Source organism: Vanellus vanellus (assembly GCF_965231255.1).
Source record: "Vanellus vanellus genome assembly, chromosome: 7".
Taxonomy (NCBI): domain Eukaryota; kingdom Metazoa; phylum Chordata; class Aves; order Charadriiformes; family Charadriidae; genus Vanellus; species Vanellus vanellus.
In genome coordinates this window covers 1,696,941-1,717,878 of record NC_138912.1, presented here as the reverse complement: position 1 = coordinate 1,717,878, position 20,938 = coordinate 1,696,941, and the positions used below count along the sequence as shown (strand labels likewise).

The 20,938-nt window shown below is 44.8% G+C and overlaps 1 long non-coding RNA gene across 1 annotated transcript; it reads left to right on the top strand.

The window, feature by feature from the left end:
* Nucleotides 1-2,738: 2,738 nt before the first annotated feature.
* LOC309674533 lies at nt 2,739-20,440 on the top strand. Its single transcript, XR_014269403.1, has 3 exons — nt 2,739-2,757; nt 19,892-19,993; nt 20,357-20,440. It is a non-coding gene; the product is annotated as an uncharacterized lncRNA (long non-coding RNA).
* Nucleotides 20,441-20,938: the final 498 nt, after the last annotated feature.

The following is a 20,938-nucleotide window of genomic DNA, read 5'->3' as shown; positions in this document are numbered from 1 at the left end:
TTTTTTAATGACTTGGTCGTAGATTGTAGCCTCAAGTAATAGTGCATGTTTTTCTTCCGGGAACCGGACTAGTCACAGCGCGTTTTCCCATAACACCTCTGCGCTGGTTTCCTCTGAACAGCCGGACTGTTCCGATGGGGCCTTTCTGCGTGGGCTTGGAATTAACAAATGAAAGCGTGCCATGGAGCGTCGGCTGCCTGCAGGCACGTAGGCGACTGGTCTAGTTTGTTGTTTGTTTGTTTGTTTGTCTTACACACTGATATAAATAAGGAAAACGTTGTAAACGGATGCTTTCTTTTGTCTTTCAGTGGTCAGAAAAGCGGAAGGCTTTTCGTCATCGTACATGAGCAGAGAAAGTTCATGTATGATGCGTCAATTTGACAAGGAAAGTAGATGTATTACTTCTGCTCAGACATGCATTTAAAGCGTTTTTCCCAACCAGTTGCATAGTCAATGCAGGCGCTTGTTCTGGAAGACATCTCTGTTTGCCATGTTGAGTATCAGCTGTTCACTCCTGCTCGTTTTTTTTTCTCCTAACTGGGTTCTAACCACAGTGTAACTTCATTTTGCCCTCTGAAAGTTCATTTTCGTGGTGTTTTCTCATAACGCTCTGTAAAAGAGGATTGAAAGTCTAAACAAATTATACTGTCTGATTGTCCCTTCTTATCTCAAAGACTCCTAGCAAATCTCTTCTTTTCAGAACCTGCATAAATTCCACTATTTAAATCAAGGTTGCAGCTGTTTTGCTAAAGTAACATTTGTTAACCTCTAATTCCTAAAGTGGCATTAGACTTTATTTTTTTTTTTCCTTCTTTCCCCAAGAAAGGGCTGTGGTGCCTGTGAACCCGCTGCTTAATTCCCAGTCCTGTGTAAGAAGGGGAAACTGCAGATGTGTCATAGTAACCTCAGATGCTCTTCTTCATTAATCCGTTGCTGCCCAAGATGACTTACACCAAAGGACCGCGTTTTTGTTTTTTTTTTTTTTTTTAAAGGGTGAAGAACACAGAGGTATGTGATTTTTAAAGTACTACTTCTTAATCCTATGCTACAAAAGTGAGAAGTTTGCTGGGGAAGTCTCCGTACGCGCTTGCCCTGGTCGTACCTACTGCCCTGGTTCGCTACTGCTGAAACCAGGGTGAGGGGCTGAATCTACCTTTGCGCTACGTGGTGTTGATGCTCCTGTGTATGTGCGTATCTGTGTGTGTAGTGATGATTTAATGAGTTGAAAGCACAGTAAAATATTTAGATATTGTGACAATGAAGACAGCCCCTATGGTGTCACGCTATGATACGTGATATCATGGTACTAAGTAAAAATCCCTTCACCCCCTACGTACATTGTCTCTGTCCATAAAGAGTATTATTTACACCTTTATTTGTGAAAATACCCTTTGTCTAGATACTTCACAGTCCAATTTAACCTGTCTGGTACTTTGTTTACCATTGTCTGGTAACATCACAGCTCTGGTGATATTTCCAATCATAAATCCAATTTCTTCAGATTATATTGGAAAAAAGAGAGTTTAAACAAAGCTTTGCTACTTTTTTATTCTCTTCCTTTAAACAATGCGAACAGTGTTAGAGTATTCTTTATGGCTCGATATTTTCATTTATAATAATTACGTGACTTACAGCTCTTTGGGTATTTCTTTCTCCGAGGAAGCACTCGGTATGAACGGATGAAGCTTTCGGGATCTTTTATAAACACTGTGTCAGGTGGAGAGTTAATAGAGTTCAGATCCGTTGCTTCACAGATAACCCTGAAAAACAAGAAATTGTCTTAAAAGGCAAAGAAATATTGCTGCAGATAGGACTAGCTGAGTGACAAGCCGGGCTTTTCTCAATGCTTTTGGCTGCTGCTCCCATCCCGCAGGAACAGCGACACCGCGGTGTGTTTAGCGGTGTTACTAATGTCATTATCTGTCGGCGTTGCCCTGGTTCCTGCTGTCATTAATTCCCCTTATTATCTTATTATTCCTTTATTCCTTATATTTGCTTATTAGATGTGAGAAGATGATGGTGTGGCAGTAGAAAATAGCGATTTGCCAGTAGTGTTGCGCAAACGTGACGGGTGCCAACAGGGCAGAGCTCTGGATTCCCGCGCTGGCTCCTGGCCCCGCGGCCCGCTGCTCCCGGCCGCCTCGCCTCTTCCCCCGGAGTCTCGGTGCTGTTCCCGCGAAGATGAATTGGACAATCCGTCTTCAAGGCAGGAGCTCTGATGATTTGTAGAAAAACTATCATCACTGCTAGGACAGCCGATCTATCACATGGGGCCGTCTCCTTTATCCTTCATTTCATCCCTCTGTATTGCAATACTTTCACGCTCACCCTCTTGACTCTTCTCTCCCTCGCTCGAACTCTGCCGCTCCACAGATAGTGCCTCAAAAATCGGGATAATGGAAACACAACATCATTTAAAGCACAAAAGTGCAACTCTGCCTGCCCGGGCAGGCATGCGGATGGTGCTCGGTGTCGATGGGCCGCGCGCCCCTCTGCCAGCCCACAGCCGAGCAGAGCGTTCAAGCCCGCGGCTCTCCTGCTATGGAGTGCAGACCTTTTTTCTGGCCGGCAGGTATGGCCCTCGCGGGACATCGGGGATGCGAATGGCAGGAGGCTGCTGGACAGGCTCCACCATGCTCCTTGACACCACCGGGAGAGCCTCAGCATCCCGGAGGACCACGTACACCGGTCTGCCCCGGGCGATGCAACGCACTCTGCTTCCTGCTGCAGCTGGGTCTGGCGTCTGCGAGGCCAAAGGTAATGGGAAATTTGTATTCTGGAGCTTCCCGAGGAACCAAAGGAGGTCACCTTTTGCACCAAAGGTCACCTGTGATGACTAATCGAAGGATGGTGTAAAATGAGCTGTTATGCAGCGAATTATGGTATCCTGATGGGCTTTTAGGAGCATCCCCTGCCCCGAATCCCATGTTGAGAAAACACGAACAGTACCATGGCAAGAAATAAATAATGCATTGCCTTAATTCAGTAAAGAATTAATGTTTCCCCGTCAGAGGGAATAGTCACTCACACAATTCTTTTAATTTGCTAATCTCCAGAATAGAGGGAATCGCTGTCAGTGAAGACTTTTCTGTGGGTACCTGGCTGAATCTCTTGTGGGGGTTTGACACGAGAAGGCTGACCCGCAGTTGGAGACCTGGCTGATGGTACACGGGCTGCCGGGAGCACACAGCTGACATAATGGGAACCATTCACAGCTGCTCTCATTTAAACTCCTGTGGCACCGCTTCGCTGCTTTGTTAGGCAGTCTGCAGACCTTAATTGCCTGCTGTGCCAACAGAGGATACCAAATTCAGGGTATAGTGTAAAGAAACTTATATAAATCATGTATGTGCTAATTTTGCACCTACCCGATAAGACGCGGTGTCTGAAGGGCTCCTTTGGGCAAAGGGTGCTTTCTGAGTTTAGATCATGCTCATGTGTAAGAATTTTCACTCTTAGATAACCATTTTGTTATGGCTGGTGTGGTTTTTCTTGTGTGTAATGTGAAAATTTTGGCTTCTCTGTACCGGTTTTGCCTTCTACCATCAATAATAGCCTTTGGCAGAGGTTTTGAAAACTGACAAATTGTTGGATCTAAAGCAGATTTGCCCGTGGATGAAATATATTCTTGGTCGACACCTTCCTCATATAAATCAGGAGCACCACCGCTTGTTTAATTTACAAATTTTAGAATTCATCAGGGAAAAATGAAATAGCCAACTGATGGCAAGTTGCTCGTTCATTTGCTTTTTATCATATAAATGGCACACAGATAACGAGCGGCTGAAACAGCCAACCAACTTTTGATTAATATGTTTGATGCAGTTGCTCAGAAGGGAAAAACACTTTGAATAATTTGTTGTCGTTTCTAATGAGCACACGATATGACAGTAGTGATTACCTTAATGAATCAATTAAGTGCGGTGCAATTTGAGTTGGATGGCGCCGGCGATGGCCAATTGTGCATCCGCCACCGGGAGAGTTGCTGAGCAAAGCCCATCAGATGTCAGCCAGGCTGTCCTTCGTGCAGTAGAGGTGGTTTGGGGAGGTGGAGAACTAGTGTTTTAATGGAAATGGTCTATCCCTGCAGTGTTTTTGTGGACTTTCTGATAGTATACGAAAAAAACATTCGTGCAAATGTGGCTTTCGTTTTGTGTTGGTCTTCGTCAGAGTTGGGGTCCGTCTAGTGCAAGCAGTGCACAGCACAGACTGGGGGACTTCTCTGAGCTAATTCGGGTCCAATAACTCAGGTTGAACCGGAACATTTATTGTAGAGAAACACTCGGTCTTGTGTTGAAGACCTCTGGCAATAGAGCGTCCGTGGGAACCTTTGGTAATTTTCTTCAGTCATTAATTATCCGCACCATTATTTGAAGAGTTTCTTTTTTCCTGTGCGATTCCGGTGCTTTTCTACCTGTAACCCCTGGAAATTGATATACGCTCGTCTCCGGACTGAAGTGCTTGCTATAGCAGGTTTTCATTATCCTTTTAGGTTCTTGAACTGTGATCAGAGTTCCCCTTTCACCTCCTCTTTGATAAACTAAGTAGTTTGACCTCTGCAGATCTTTCTCTGCGGTTCCTTTCTAATCCCTTAATATGTTTTTGTAGCTTTTCCCTTAACACTCTCCAGTTTTGAATTGCGGAGTACTGCTCAGGCAAATCTTTTAAATGGTTGTTTTTTAAGACATGAGAAATGTCCAGACCCTTCGCTGTTTTCAGCGATGGAAGGTGAAGAATCGGCTGTTCTGTTTTTCTGTTCTGGACCTGTCATTCATTTACCGAAGGATTTTCTCTTCACCAAAACTGTTTAGTTTGTACTTCTACTGAGAACAGCCACTTCCCTGTGCCTCAGGTGTATGTCGTTCAACTTGCAGTTAATTTAAGTTTGGATATTTAAAAAGTATTTTTAAAAGTATTTAAAAACTCTAATCTTTAGATTAGACACTTCATCTCTTTCTTAGATGAAATCAGTAGGACATTTTGACCTGGATGTTGTGGCTAGTTGTCACGTATATAAACTGCTTTAAACGCAGACTGACTGGCTTCTGCAAAGGCCTATTCCAGCCGGAGCCGGATGCTTCCAGAGCACATCCCAGCCGCTGGGAGATCGGCGTGGCCCTCGCATCTCCTCTGAGGCTGCTGTGGAGCTTTACCGGACCCCAGAGTGGTGAGGGCTGGCAGGGCCCTCTGGAGCCCCCCCAGTGCCACCCCCCGCCAGAGCAGGGGCACCTCCAGCAGTGGCACAGGACACCTCCAGGCGGGTTTGGAATGGCTCCAGAGGGGGAGACTCCCCCCCTCTCTGGGCAGCTGTGCCAGTGCTCTGCCGCCCCCACAGGAGAGAAGTCCCTCCTCGGGGTGAGATGGAACTGCCCACGGTCACGTTTGTGCCCGTTCCCTCTTGTCCTGTCACGGGGCACCACTGCACACAGACTGTTCCCCCCCCGGCACCCGCCCTGTCAGTATTGATAAGCGTTGGTGAGACCCCCCTCAGCCTTCTCCTCTCCAGACTGAACAGCCCCACGGCCCTCAGCCTGTCCTCAGCAGAGAGATGCTCCAGTCCCCTCCTCATCTCCGTAGCCCTTTGCTGGACCCTCTCCAGCAGTTCCCTGTCCTTCTTGACCCGGGGAGCCCCGAACTGGACACAGTGCTCCAGATGTGGCCTCACTGGGGCAGAGCAGAGGGGGAGGATGACCTCCCTCCACCTGCTGGCCACACTCTGCTTGATGTCCCCCAGGATGCCACTGGCCTTCTGGGCCACCAGAGCACATTGCTGGCTCATGGTCATCCTGTTGGCCACCAGGACTCAAACTTATTAATGTCTGAGATGTATTTTAAGTAGCCTATACAAAGAGTGCATCCAAGCAATTCTGTACGCAGCTATTTTATAGCGAGACACGTCTGTGTGCAGTCTGTTGACATTAAAGGATGTTGGTGTGTGACATCTGGGCCTTTCAGAGCCGGATGCAGAAGTCCAGCGGCTCGCTTAAAGTAGCATTAGGCCACTCCTGTCTCCTCCTTAGGCATTTTGCTGTCATGATCCAAATTGTTCCTATGAGGAGCTTTCTGCCTTGCACAGAGCAGAAGGCACCTACCGTATGCCAAGTGCAATGCTCATAGCAGAGTTTTCTTATTCGTTTGGGGGATGAAGGATGATCCCATTGGAAAAAGGATTCCAGTTTGGATGTCTGTAGCTTGGCTCTACGCTTCTTTATTCCTTGCTGGTGGTTGTGTGACTCTCTTTTTTTTGACTCTTTCTTCCTTCAGCAGGTCCCCATTGGCTCAGATCGAGCATCCAGTCTCTCCTATTTTTTTCATTTTCTGGTTTTTGTTGTTGTTAGAAGATCCCTGCATGCAGAGAGATGAGATGCTGGAGTTTAATTAAAGCCATGTTTCAGACAAGTTGTTTGGTCTGCCGTGCAAAAATTGAACATCTTATTGTGGAACTTAATTTGAGAGCCTTGACAAACTGCACAGCAAAAAACTCAAGTAATGGATTGCTTGCTAGCTCGGTAAGGCATAAACACTTCTCTTGCTCCTGCTGTTGGGTGCAGAGGCGTTATATGCCGTGCTAATGCTTGATTTGACACGGAACACGCCAGATATTTTGTGTGTAAAATGGAGTAATTTAACAATGTAGTAGGATAGAAGAGGGTGAGGTTTAACAACAAAAGGCGGTACTTTTTCATGCAGTTCATAGTTAAATTGGGGGATTGTAACCGTTGCACAGTGCAAAAACTACGAATGGGTTCGGAAAAAGGGGTAACCGGTAAAATGCAAAAATAAGGAAGTTCTCCCAAGGCAAAATAACATTACACGTGTTTTTTGTTCTAACAGTTATGAGGTATCAGCTAATGGCCACTTCCAAAGAAAGGATAGTGTTCTAGAAAAACCTTAGGTTTATCAGAAACTGTTTCTAGTCACCTTTTTCCATGAAATTAAGCCTCTATTTACATGTATGCTTTTATTTGTTTGGCCTCAATCACTGCTTCCCTTCCCTGAAAATGGCAATTGTGTCTGAATAACTGAGGGTGGACTTAAGCACATAAGTAACTACGTTACTAGACCATGAATGTTTTAAGATTTATTTATCATAAGAAGCAAAAATACTGTGTTTGTAGTGGCTGCAGTGGGATTGATGAAGACTGTTCTTGCTTCAGTGCAGAACCTTTTTGTCATGTTTCAATAAAAGCCGCTGCAGCGGCACTCCGGTTTCTGGGTGCTACAGGAACACGTATGACAGCAATACACATCTTCTCGCTTGCTTTTCATTACGTGACTCCTAGAAGGAGATTTACAATAGTCGAACTAGATATACTGTAATGTAGCATTAAATTAGCTTTACTGTAATGATACTTCGCTATGTTATTTACTCTTTGACATTCCTACAAGACTGCTCTTCTTAACAAAAAGAGAGAAATCTGAATGCCTTACAGCTAGTTCCTTCAAATCCTCTAATTTTCTCATTAATGCTTTTGATTTATTTTGCCTCTGACATGAATTTATTTTTCAGAGTAATTCTGGTTGCCGTTACATTCACATGGAAAGTGTAGATTTTCATTTTGTGAAGCTGATTACCAGCATCCTGGAGTTTCCGTTCTCGCTGTTGAGAGCTGAAGACAGTGTTATCCTTCATTAGTGTCACAGTCTTTCTAATTTAAGTCTTCGCCTTTCTATTGATCTTCGAGTTACAGCTGATTTTCCTACTTCCAAGTCATCTTTCTGGCTTTTATTCCTTTGTAAGCGCAGGAGTCGGCAGTTATTTTTCAATGCCTTCTAATGACCATACTTACTGTATATATTAGTGCTCCTGTACTTCTCCCACGGGCGAGATATTTCTAAGTCGGTTATCAGCCCTAACCCTCGGGATGTAATACGGTCCCTTTGCATGATTTGATAGATATGTAGCCCCTATTTATGAACAAACCATTGTAGGAATCCTGTTGGAGTGACGCTCTCTGCATTGTGTGATACCAAAGCGTCGTGCCGTAAGTGCTGGATTTTACTATGTGGGTCTTGATCAGTATGGGTTTTAGAAAGCACGAGTGCTGTTAGGAGAATACTGCATTCTGGAGAGCGCCGTATTGGGTTTGTCTGGCACGGGAAGGTGCTCCGTGGCTTCCGTTCAAGTGATAGTTAAATATCTCCGTGTTACATGCCACGCTTCTGACTTCACAAAGGCTTCCTGATCTCCTGAGAGAAGGAAGATATTGCAATCAGAAGGAGATCCTTGCCTGATAAATCGGTGTGATTCCTCGAAAGCAACAGACGTCAGTTGTGGGCTGGTAAATGCTTCACAGGTCTTAAGATGCTCTGATGACAAAGCTGGACAGACCATATACATCTATGGGTCACAAACAGCTGGCGAGCGCTGCACCTCCAGCCTCATCCACTTCCAAAAGCATCCCCTCCAGCAGTCATTCTGGTTTTCACAGGGAATTAGGAACTGCGGGTACGGTAATGAAGCCACGTCTGCCACCTGAGAAAACCCGTAGCACTTCAACGTTTAAATTTTCTGATAGCTCATTGCAATGTGGCTGAACTAGAAAAAGAGTAATTTCATAATCTATTTTCATGAGGTTCTTCCCTGTCTTAAGCTACAAATCCTAATTTTTGTATATTAAAATACATGTAAAGGAGACTAAAAAAGCAATGTGAGTGTTGGCCAATGCCTGAAGAGTTTTCATCTGCGTTTGCAGATTCAAAGCCTGAATGAAATGGGAGCTTTCAGGGCTTTTTCTCATATAGAAGTGATTTCTCATGTGTATTGAAATGTAAGTGTGCATATGGCGCTTTTTACTTTTAATGCACTCTGTTTGCTTTAATTAATCACATGGTATTGTATATGAGAGGCATATGGAAAAATTTCAAAACTCTTCAGAATGAATGAAAATTTCCAGCAGATCTCATTTCCATGCTTCTCCCCTTTTTTTTTTTTTTTTTTTTTTTTTTTTTTTTTGACACATACAGCTCCATTTCAAAATGCTGAATGGGTGGCTTGGTGTGTATGAGAGGCTGAATTTCCAACTGCTGCTTACTTTGAATTGGAGAGTGGTAAAATCTGGGAAAATTATATTAACAAGTCCCTTTTCCCCCCTCCCTCTCCACTTCTCACAACTTTTGCGCTCTTGGTCTTCCCAATATGGTTTTGTGAATCACAGGATGTGATTTTGCCCTGAGAAGCGGTGGCTGCCCCATCCCTGGAGGTGTTCAAGGCCGGGTTGGACGGGGCTGGGAGCAACTTGGGCTGGGGGGGGGTGTCCCTGCCCAGGGCAGGGGGTGGCACTGGATGGTCTTCAAGGTCCCTTCCAACCCAAACCATTCTGTGATTCTATGTTTGCACCAAATTGCTCAGCAGGCAGTGCTAGAAATGCTACACCTGTTGAAAGAAACCATTTGAAAGAGAACATAAGACCGGCTTGAATGTGGGTGGTGGAACTGCTGATAAAAGTGCAAAATTACAGATGAAGTAGTAAAATAAGTCTTCTGAAGTCACTGAGGCTGACTTAAGACATGGGGAATAATTTCATTATGAAGTAAAAGAGGAAGGAAAGGATGGAGGGAGGAGGGAGATGTGGTTCCTCTGAAACCACATAGTGGTTGGTAGTTCCCTGGATTTTCTAACTTTCTTGAGCATTCTGGAATGGAAGATATCAGAGTCCAACCTAAACATCTGAATGAAGACAACTTTAGTGAGCTCTAAGGAAGGAGACTTCGGTTATTGTCCAACCCAGGCTTGCCATTGCCATAAAGTGCTTTCCAAGCTTGTCCAGCAAGAGAGGAGTCAGCCCTGTCCTGCGACGGCCCTCCCCAGCAGTGACCAGTAGCTCGGGGTGATGGGGGCTCCTGTCTGGTGCATCACCACCGCTTTACTATTTAGACACACATTTAATTCCGGCAGGTGGGTGGCAGTGTCCTGAACATCAGCATTGGCTGCACAACCCCCGAGGGAAGGTGGGACGATGTTTGGGGCAGCGTTGCCGCGGTGTTGTCGAGAGTGTTCACGTTAGGTGTTTTTTAACTAACCTCACCCTCCTGGGGTGTGTAGGAGAGCTGAGCCAGAAGCGAAGTGCGGAGTTCCGTCTTTCGTTAGCGTTGAGGCAAAGCCTGGCTGTGAACGACCGCTTGGCAGAGCCTGGCCGGTACTCTGGGAGGAACAGAGACGGCTTCCGAGCCGTTGGGAGTCCCTGGAGTAAGCTTGGCAAGAGCGCTCGGCGTCTGAATATTGATACCCAGAGCATAAACGAGGCCGTAAGGAGGAAATTGGAAGCCAAATGTTCAGAACTCAGTGCAGTCGCCGCGTGTTGCAGTTACGTTCGTGTAGGATGGAGACTGCTCTGGTGCGAATGCTCCAGGCAGAACGGCAGAGCAGGAACATCCTCCAAACAGTAAAGGATGAGGAGTGGTCAAAGTTCCTTATGTTGGATGTGTTTAAAATAAAGAAAGTGGTGTATTTTTGTTTTCAGACGCCTCAGTTGCATAAATTAGTGGAACACTTGTCCCAGTCTTTGCCCGCTGTAGGTATTTTCTGTAAAGAAAAAGGTTTTGTGTCGTCACAAGTGTCACTCAAGTGCATTTTAAAAGTACTGTAATTAATCGCGGATAGATATAATTATAGGAGTGTTGAAGCAAGGCTGAATTGTTGTCAAACACAAGAAGTGCTTCAAGGCAGTCGGGGAGGGCCACCCATTCTGTGGCTTTTTTCTGTTACTTTCCCCATCCTCTTAACCCAACACCCCCCTGAGGTTAAGAAGTTAATAGAGAGAAGTCAAGGACTTTTATTACAGGCATTCTTGCTGTACGTTGGCCATTTTGCACTGAAGAAATCGCTCTCTTTTTACACACCGACGGTGAACAGTGCTTCTGTTTAGGGAACCCGAGTAGCGGGCGAGCGAGCTGCCCCAGCGCCGCCCCGGCAGAGCTGCTCTCGCTGCGCCCTGCTGGGTCTGAGCCCCGGAGCTCCCCCTGATGAAGCCTAACCCTGCCTCACCCGGCTTGCTTAGGGCGAGCTGGCTCGGGGGGGGAGGTCTTGGTGGCACAGGCTCGAGTGCGCAACAGGCACTGAAGTCTGCAGCTGTACCTCCCCTGCTCTTTCTGCTCTAGCCGGCTACGTCAAAATTAACGTCAGTGTGCCACTGAGCTGCTGTTGCCCTGCCTAATTGCAGTGGAGACATGCATTGAGTTGAATTTCACAGGTCAAATTATCCGTAAAATTCGTATTTGCTGTCAGAGGATCACAGGATCACAGAATGGTTTGGGTTGGAAGGGACCTCAAAGATCATCCAGTTCCAACCCCCTGCCCTGGGCAGGGACACCTCCCACTAGAATAGGGGTCAGCATCTAACTTCTCTTTAGGAGAAATATAATGTGTAACGTACACTGTAAAACGATTCTGTGCATCTCTTCCTAATTGACCAACTGACATATCTACAGAATCTATCTACGCTTACTACAGAAGATCAGTCTTGTGCCATTAAAAGCAAGCATTAAAGGAAAATAAAATTAGGTCAGCTCTAATAATTTAAGTAGAATTTCTTGTACATAAAATTATTTTTAGGATCAAACAGATGTCGAGGATAGTAATTGTCATACACAGTACAGTTTTCCTGTTTATCTATCCATGATGTGAATGCAGAAGTTGTAAATCACCTCTAAATATCTGAAAGTCATGCAAATAGCTCTCCGTCACAGGGAAACAAACTCATTTTATTCCCAGTCAACCATACGTGCAATAAAGAAATGCTTTGCATTTCAGATGAAATACACCTTGGGATGTATAGATAATCCTGGTTAACAGCTGTGAATGTCTATATATTAAAAAAAAAAAGTCACAATTTTACCGGCAATGCTCTCATTTGAATGCAAGAGTTGGCATTTGTTTTTCAGTATTATAGTGTTTGCAAACAAGTCTGGAAAGCATTTTCACAATGAGACTATATTAAACATATGGGGGTTATATTACAGTATGTACATAAAATTTCAATTTGTGGAGGGCTGTGGTGGTGAAGTACCCGGGAGACTGGGTCTGCGGGAAGGAGGGCAGAGCGCTGGGTGGGAGCTGAAGTGGCATTTGTTGGGGTTTGACTTAGAGTAAAGGCTGTGGCTTCTGGGTTTGCACCTGTAATGACACTACAGCGTAGGTCTAACGTTGAAAAACTAATTGAAAATATGTAAAAGTTTTGACTGAACAACAGCAGTGAGGAGCTCTGGATCCGCAGCAGTGGGTGCTTCTCTTGCATGGTTTGGCGCTGGTTTGCAACCGCTTTTTCTTAGACTCCTTCTCCGACGGCACGGAAACCTCGTGCATTGTGTCCCGTTTGATTGCACTCTGCCTTCAGGCAGAAGAAATGGTTTTGCTGCAGCCTGAAGAGTAAACCCTACTGCGTGTCCCAACGCCCGCCCCGGGCTCCGGGCTGCGGCACGGGACGGCTGTGGCACTGGCAGGAGGGATGTGAAACCAGATTGTCCTGTCCAAGAGCAGCCCACGGTAAAGCTATCAGTAAGGTAAAATTATGTTTTGTGCACGTTTGCCAGCTGTATTGTCAACATTTTCCATTGATGCCATCATCGTTAGAGCTTCATCCCTCTTTCAGGGGGCTGGAGCCCCTCTGCTGGGAGGACAGGCTGGGAGAGGTGGGGGGGGTCAGCCTGGAGAGGAGAAGGCTCCGGAGAGACCTCAGAGCCCCTTCCAGTGCCTAAAGGGGCTCCAGGAGCGCTGAGGAGGGACTTTTACAAGGCCATGGAGTGATAGGATGAGGGGGAATGGCTTCAAACTGGAAGGGGAGAGATTTAGATGAGATATTAAAAAGAAATGTTTCCCTGTGGGGGCGGTGAGCCCCTGGCGCAGGGTGCCCCGAGGAGCTGTGGCTGCCCCATCCCTGGAGGTGTTCAAGGCCGGGTTGGACGGGGCTGGGAGCAACCTGGGCTGGGGGGAGGTGGCCCTGCCCAGGGCAGGGGTGGCACTGGATGGTCTTCAAGGTCCCTTCCAACCCAAACCAGTCTATGATTCAACCCTCTTACTGACCAGCAGCCAGGAGCCCTCAGGAATACCAGCCCATTCCTTTCCCTCACGGTGGGGTGCTCTAGTAAGGAGTGTCTTCAAATTAATGGAGATAAATAACACACACACACAAAGGTGGTTCTTAGTTTATCTGCACTTGTCCTGAGATGATTTGTATCCAGAGTACGTGCGGGAGGTTTCATTGAGCGTTAGCTGTGCTCGTGCCGTCCCACCGAGGACAGGGCTGGGTCCCCTCCCCAGGGCCCGTTTGCCAAAACAGCCGCTGAAGTTCTGAGCGTTGGGGCTCCAGGAACAACCCTGGGAGAACTTGGAGAGGGGCGGGAGCGCAGCCAGAGGCAGCGAGGCTTCCCCTGGCGAGCGGCACGGAGGCAGCAGCACAGCGATCCGAGTAAAAGAAGAAAAAACAACAAAAAAAATGGCAGAACAGAAACTTGTTAGTGCTGCTGCGTATTCTCATTGCTGTAAGGAGAGGCAAAAGGTGGTCAAGCAAAATAATTGAGAATACCCGTGGGTAAATTCTTACCCCCTATTTAGAGAAGCTATTAGGCACCTGTCAGAGCAATTAGTGTCTAATGGAATTTCCATATAATTGCAGAATAATTGCAAATGTGTCGATGTTGTGTTTTTTTTTTTTTTTGTTAAAGCTAATATAAGTTAATATGCCACCGATGTTTCTTATGTATCTGCAAAACACACTTTAATATACAATTAAAATGTATAAGCATGCATTAATCTGAGTTAAGTTTCCCATGTCTTTTAATGGGAAGGTGAGCATAACATCTACGGCTCCTTTCAGGTACTCCGAGCCACGAGTCCATACTCGGGCGGCGTTTTAAGTAGAGTGACACCCCGGTGAGCTGCCGGAGCGCAGCGCGCTCAGCCTGCTGCCTGCCCTAATCGTTAGGAAATTGGGTGGGAGTTAGTTTTAGGCTTCTAAAGTCACGTTTTGAAACTTAAATGTAAGAGGGAATGTAAGGGCAACCAATGATAGGACAAGGGGTAATGGATTCAAGCTGGAACACAAGAGGTTCCACTTAAATCTGAGAAGAAACTTCTTCTCAGTGAGGGTGACAGAGCACTGGCACAGGCTGCCCAGGGAGGTTGTGGAGTCTCCTTCTCTGGAGACATTCAAAACTCGCCTGGACGCCTTCCTGTGCAACCTCATCTAGGTGTTCCTGCTCCGACAGGGGGATTGGACTAGATGATCTTTTGAGGTCCCTTCCCATCCCTAGCATACTGTGATACTGTGAGGGAATTTTCCACAGCTGCGTTTGTTATCAAGCAACGATAATTTCAGGCTGCATAAAGGCTTATGTAAAAGTTTGTTTTGTGGATGTAGAAGTTTGTTTTGTGGCGGCATTTAAAAAACGCAGGTGTAAAATGATGGGAAGTCCCCGGTCATTGGCCGGAGGGTGCGCTTCTGCCCCGGAGGAGCCGCCTCGAAAAGCAGCCCTGCTTAGTGGAGGCTGGGTGGAGGCTGGTGCTTGGGCTGGGGGGCTCTTCAGCGGCTGCAGGGCCGCAAAGACCTCCTGGTGGTTCCAGCGGAGAGCCCTCCGGTTTTTGTGGTGGGAAGGAGAGGACGGGGGCGGCGGGGTTTTTTGTTTGATTAGCCTGATGAGGGGCAGGTATCTGACGAGTTAAAGGCAGTCCGGTTACACCGTCCTGCAGAAGGCAACGCCTTCCCGGTGGAAGGGGTGTTAGGCAAATTCCTCACGGGGTGGAAAAAAAAAAAAAAGGCATATGGAAATCTCAGAGCCCCCGGGGAAGCGGGGATGCGATGGGAAGAGTCTTTCATAGCCGCACACAACAAAGTTTGAAATTCCCCTTAGCAGATATATATAATGAAATACACTTTTTTTTTTCTCCTTTTTTTTCCTCCTTTTTTTTTTCCTCCTTTTTTTTTTCCTCCTTTTTTTTTTCCTCCTTTTTTTTTTCCTCCTTTTTTTTTTCCTCCTTTTTTTTTTCCTCCTTTTTTTTTTTTTTTCCTCCTTTTTTTTTTTCCTCCTTTTTTTTTTCCTCCTTTTTTTTTTTTTCCCTCCTTTTTTTTTTTTTTCCTAGTGGAAAAACCTTTTTACTCATGAGAATGTAAGTGCTCTTCTGTCACTGTGGCCAAGGGGAGCAGCCAGCAACGCTGCGCTGCTTTGCAGTCTAGAAAATGCCCTTCTGGCCGGGCCCTGCAGGACAGGGACGAGGAGGACCAGCCAGAGAGAGAAAAAAAATAGAAAGAGTTTCTCTTTCCTTCACCAGCTTAATATGGATGCAGTTACACTTCTGCAAGTTCTGCTTTTGGTATTCATTTTACCTGAATATTGGTAGGGAATCTACAAAAAAAAAAAAATACTCTATTCCTCAAATCAATATTTCCTGCAAGTAATTTCTCAGTTAAATAATAAACTGGAAAAACTTTGCAAGGGGCAATGTTTGTTCATCTGTGGCAGCGGTAAGCACCGAACTCATGCTAAGTACCTTTCTGATTTTGTCACACTTGCTGGTTCCTCACTCTTTTGTGTTCTATACCATTTTAGCTCGCCATGGGGTTAAACTTGCACAATTAAAAATGTTTTACTCTTGAGCCCATGGCTAATTAGAAGGGTTATGAGGAACAGAACTAATGAAATGTAATTGTTGGTTTTCACGATGTAAAAGAAGATACTTTGGGAATGGGGAAATGATAAGAGCTTTCGGTAGTTCTGAGTGTAGAAATCTGCCCACCTATTGCCTCACTGAGGGGGTTCGTTACTGTCTCCTTGGGGGGGGGGCTGCAAAAACCCCCAAACACACCTGTGTCCTCGTATCATGCTCTGGCATGCGCGTCTTTGCAATAAAGTTAGATCATACGTAATGTTTCTCGCTGAATTTTGTCCTTTCAGATTTGGAGGGTCGCATGAAAAATGTTGGTTTGCCATTAAGGTATGTATTTGATTTGATTTAAGCAGGAGATAACCACATTCAAAATAGCGCTCTCAATTGCAGGGCTATAATTTACAAAATGGAAGCATTTTCTTTATTGAAGCTCTGAAAAATGAAGTAGCATTGCGGCTGGCTATTTAAGGTAAGTAGGCAGATAGCGATCAATTCAAATAACATAAAATCAACAAGAATACTCTCCCATCCTCCTGTGTAACGCCGCAGATCAATGCGGTTTGAAGAGCTGAAGTTTTATTGTCAGTAACAGTATTTTTGGATTGAGCTAAACTCAGTTCAAAACCACCAGACATCTGCATCTAGAAGAAGAAAACGCCTTTTGTGTCCTGATAGTTGTGGTGGTCTGAACATGGGAGATGGAACACTTGTAGGGTTTCCTGCTTTACTTTGCAGAGTACTGTCTCAACTTGCGTCTTCTTGCTTCAGTACCCTTACCATAGAGTCACAGAGTGGTTTGGGTTGGAAGGGACCTTGAAGACCAGCCAGTCCCCCCCCTGCCCTGGGCAGGGCCACCTCCCCCTAGCCCAGGGTGCTCCCAGCCCCGTCCAACCCGGCCTTGAACCCCTCCAGGGATGGGGCAGCCACAGCTTCTCGGGGCACCCTGTGCCAGGGGCTCACCGCCCACACAGACAAGAATTTTTTCCTCATATCTCATCTAAATTTCCCCTCTTCCAGTTTGAAACCATTCCCCCTCACCCTATCACTCCATGCCCTTGTAAACAGTCCCTCTCTAACCTTCTTGTAGGCGCCCTTCAGATACTGGAAGGGGCTCTGAGGTCTCCCCGGGGCCTTCTCTTCTCCAGGCTGAACCCCCCCAACTCTCTCAGCCTTTCTTAAGACTATTTTTGTTCATTTTCTTTTTAACGCAATCACTGAAGCGGCTCGCGTGGTCTGTAGTTTACCTTCTCCTTCCACCATCCTCCTGGCACCCATTAGGGAAGAACAAAACTGTGATCACTGTGACACAGCGCAGGAAATCTTTACTTCTCCTCTCCGCAGGGTTTCTGCCAGGCCCCAGCCAGCCTAAGCTGCCCTTCCGACTCATTTTGGGGAAGACATTGGTCATGGTTTGCTGTTCTCCATCTTCCTCCTCCTCTTCGCAGAACGAGTCTGTTCTAACCCCGGCGCTCTGGATGCCTGCTAGGTGGGCCAGGCAGAAATTACGGTTTTATTTCAAAATTCTGTGGCTGTTTCAAAGCCAGATGGGCTGCTGTCAGGTGTGGGAAATTAATTTTCAGGAAAAACTTCCATGGTGGGTGACAGGCTTTGCTGGAGAGTTGGTTAGCATGAAAATAGCCAAAAACTGTCTTTGAGAAACCCGTTGCTGGGTTCGGTACTTTTATATTCTGCTCCTCTGTTGAAGTGATTCATTATTAATCCTCAAAGCTGTGCTGTGGTCAGCGCTTCAAATGTCATCTGTTGTCCTGCCCGTTTCTGTGAGAAATGCATACGTTTCTTCATTTAGACTCCGAACAAAGCTGTCAAATTCATTGGATCCACTGGTAAACTGGAATTTTCAGATTTTGGCAATATATTGTTCTGCAGACAGGAAATTATTTTTCAATGATTTTTTACGTAGCTTAAAGTAATTGAATGCTTAATATGTACAATATTTTTGCATTTGCTTTCTACAAGTATTTAAATATTTGAACATAAAATATGTTCTTTCACAGTGCTAATAAAATCTAAAGACCTAATAGTCACATTCATTGTAAGAGGCAGTAAATCATTGTCCGTGAGTTTACTTTTACTTCCAATGTAAATACAGATTTATGAGCATTCCTGTTATATGATTTATTTGCCTTGTTTTTTTTTTTTTTTCAAGAAGACTGTCTCCCTCCTCCTAAACATCCAGTATATATAAATTGGGATTAAAGTAGTGAGGAATTAAAAAAAAAAAAAAAAAAAAAAATCATGTCACTGTTTATTCCACTGGATAGGTCACATAAAAAGTTTAAGCTGATCATTTGGTGGGATTTTTGTGTAGAAGAAAATGTTGGATGGTGGAATAAGACGAGTCAAGTAGAGTTGGAATACAGAGGTGACTTTCTGCACCGTAGATGGATAAACAAAATTTCTGCGGCCTTCAAGGAGGCATACAAAACCGGCAAAACATGCCTTTTATGTACCCTGCCCCACGTATGTGTGTGCTGCTGCTCTCACTGGGTGGCTGTTGAGTCGTGTTGTCTTTCAAGCAGCCTTCCATTTGCAGCAGTAAAACGCTTTCCGCTAGCCAACATTTGTGCTTAACAAATTGTATTTTACGGGAGTAGAAACCTCTATTGACCGATTGTTTTCTTGAACCTGTGGGATTTTTCATCATTCCACAGGGAACTATCTCAAAGCTTTTAGTTTTCAAGTAAGATCAGCCATTCTCATTTTTTCTGAGGCTCTGGAAAGATGGACATGGGAAAATCTCTGACATAGGAGACTCTTAGGAAATATTGTAAAGGAGAGAAATGCATTTATAGGAATGGAAGGAGGAAAAGAACCGTGTTAAAATCTTGCTACTAATGCACTGTAAGGCATCTACCACTTCCTCGAGTTTTTAATAGCCTTTGTGTCCGAGCAAAGAAATCTAATTTAATAAATCTACGTGAGGTTGCTAAGCGAGGACAACTCCTCAAAACGAGTAAATATTCACTAATCCGTTAATGCTTCATACACTTTGCTGTATACGTTGCAGTTTTCTGACTTATAGATTGTAGCTTTTAATCTGTAATAATTAAGCTTGATTTTTTTTCCTAATATTTCGGTTCACAGTGCCTTTGATTTACACCCAAAGATACATACGCTTCCATTTTAATGGCATTTTGTTTGCTTGAATGCTTCTGATGTCATGAGATGAGTCCGCCTATTTCATTATATAAATTTTTCACTAAGCTATGTGCCTTCTTTTTTAGGAAGGGGGAGGTAAAATGGGTGAATGAATACGAAATGACTTCGCTATTTTCACTTCAAAGGCTATTTGGGCTGCTTCAAAGGGTTCCTTTGCCAAAGAGAAATCATGTTTTTTGAAAATACTTTAAAAAAAACCCCCGAAGACTTTGTACATGTCTGTACTGAAAAACTTCATCCTCAGATGACTTGAGCAATTCTGGGCAGCGGTGATTTCGGTATGCTTATAAGAGTTACTCATTATGTAAGCCTTGATTGGCAATGGTTGATGCCTCCAGGCTCTTCATCTATATAACTACATTTAAATTAAAAATAAGGCAAAACATTTTGCTACAACACGTCCCTTACGCTCTCTATTTAGTATTCTCCTGTTGTCACAGAGATTGCTAAGGGAAAATTTAATTTATCTATTTGCCCTTGTGGAATGTCTGTTTAAACATCCTTCAGTGGAATTCTTTTAAGAGTCTTGATTTCTCCAGTAATTCCATCCCGAGTACTGCTACTTTATTTAATTATTACAGTATAGCCACGGGTGAAATACGGTGTCATCTGCTGGTGTTCATTACCTACGAGAGTCAGATGACACCGTTACTAATAAACAATGCCGGCGTTTCTGTAAAAAAGGGCTTCACGCAACACACGCTTAAATGTGTGGTTAACATTCCTCTTGATTTAATGAGGTTAGACTCAAGCGAGAGGGGAATTATAAAAAAGAATAATACTTTTCATCTCGATGCTATCTCTAGTAGGTCACCGTGCTGACGTGAATAGATATTCCTTGGAGTAACGTGTTTCTCTGTTGTGTCTGGGGGTGGCAGAGGCAGATGCTCTACAGTTCCTGAATAGAAAAAGAAGGAATAACTGAATGTTATTTACAGAAAAAAGATGGAGTTCTTCTTTCAAAAAAGTCTGGGGTTTGTTTTTATTTTCCCCAGGAAGCTCGCTACCGTGCTTTCTTTTTCAGTATTAAATTGAGTTGGTTTCTACATGAGCAATCCGTGTGTCAAAAATTACTTTTAATTTTTTTTTTTTTTTTGCTTCCAAATATAGGTTGTCCTGGATTATTTCAGTAGAGATGGTGCCACCTAAAAGCAAAAACTTGATCTCCTGGCTTCTGAAGTAGGGTGCTTTTCTTCAAATTAGTTGAATATGGTAAGTCTATGAAGTGTTGGAGAGGGACTGGATCAGTGTATATATACACACCTGTATCTATATGTGGAAGTACCTACACAGACATCTGTATATGTGTGCAGCAGACGTCTGTCCGTGTGTGCTGACACCCCACACTTGTCCCCTCGCATCGCAAAGGGGACCGTGGTGATGCTGCTGCTGAATGCTGAAGTCTACTTTAGCAGATACCTTTCCAGCTCAGACCAGAAATGTGGAAATGTTTCTATTTTTACATGTCTTCTCTTCAGTTGATTTCCGGCCGACCATATTCTTTTTAGGCTATTGGGTCTGTGAACAGCAGTGTACTTGAATCTGTAAAACCGAGCCAACATTTCTTTGTCGTAGGAAGCGTTCCATGAGGCGGAACAGAAGTTAGATTCCTTCAAGCTACGTTTATGGCGGACCGTCAGTCCTGAGACACGAAACGGGTGTTGATCAGAAATGTGGACCTTTGGAACGGCGAGAGATTTTTGTCTGCTGAGGTTTGTCCTCCCAGTGAATCTGTGTATAGTCCCGAATTGAAACCAGTGAAGGTTAGTGTAGAAGGGAAGGCAGGTGGCTCTGGGATGACTCGCTTAAGCTGTTATTGTTCTTGGTGTTTTTTCTTCCATGTCACGATTTGGGAAAAAAAAAAACCACAACAAAAAGAAAGTAATTAACCACAAAACACCTTCTCCTTTTGCTCACATTTGCCTTTCCAGGGAAACGCCTGAGCGTTCAGTTCAGGTTGGGTAACGTCCGCTTTTGAGTTTGTGTGAGGAAATGGGAACGCGAACTTGGGTGGGGTTTGTAAATATTCCTTAAATCTGGTACACCTCAAACGAACATTCCTTAAGCACTGGGCGGCTGGGAGAAAAAGAGCAGGACCGTCTGAGACAGAGGGTTCACTTCCATGAGGCAAAACGTTTTCATCTGCCTGCCTTGTTC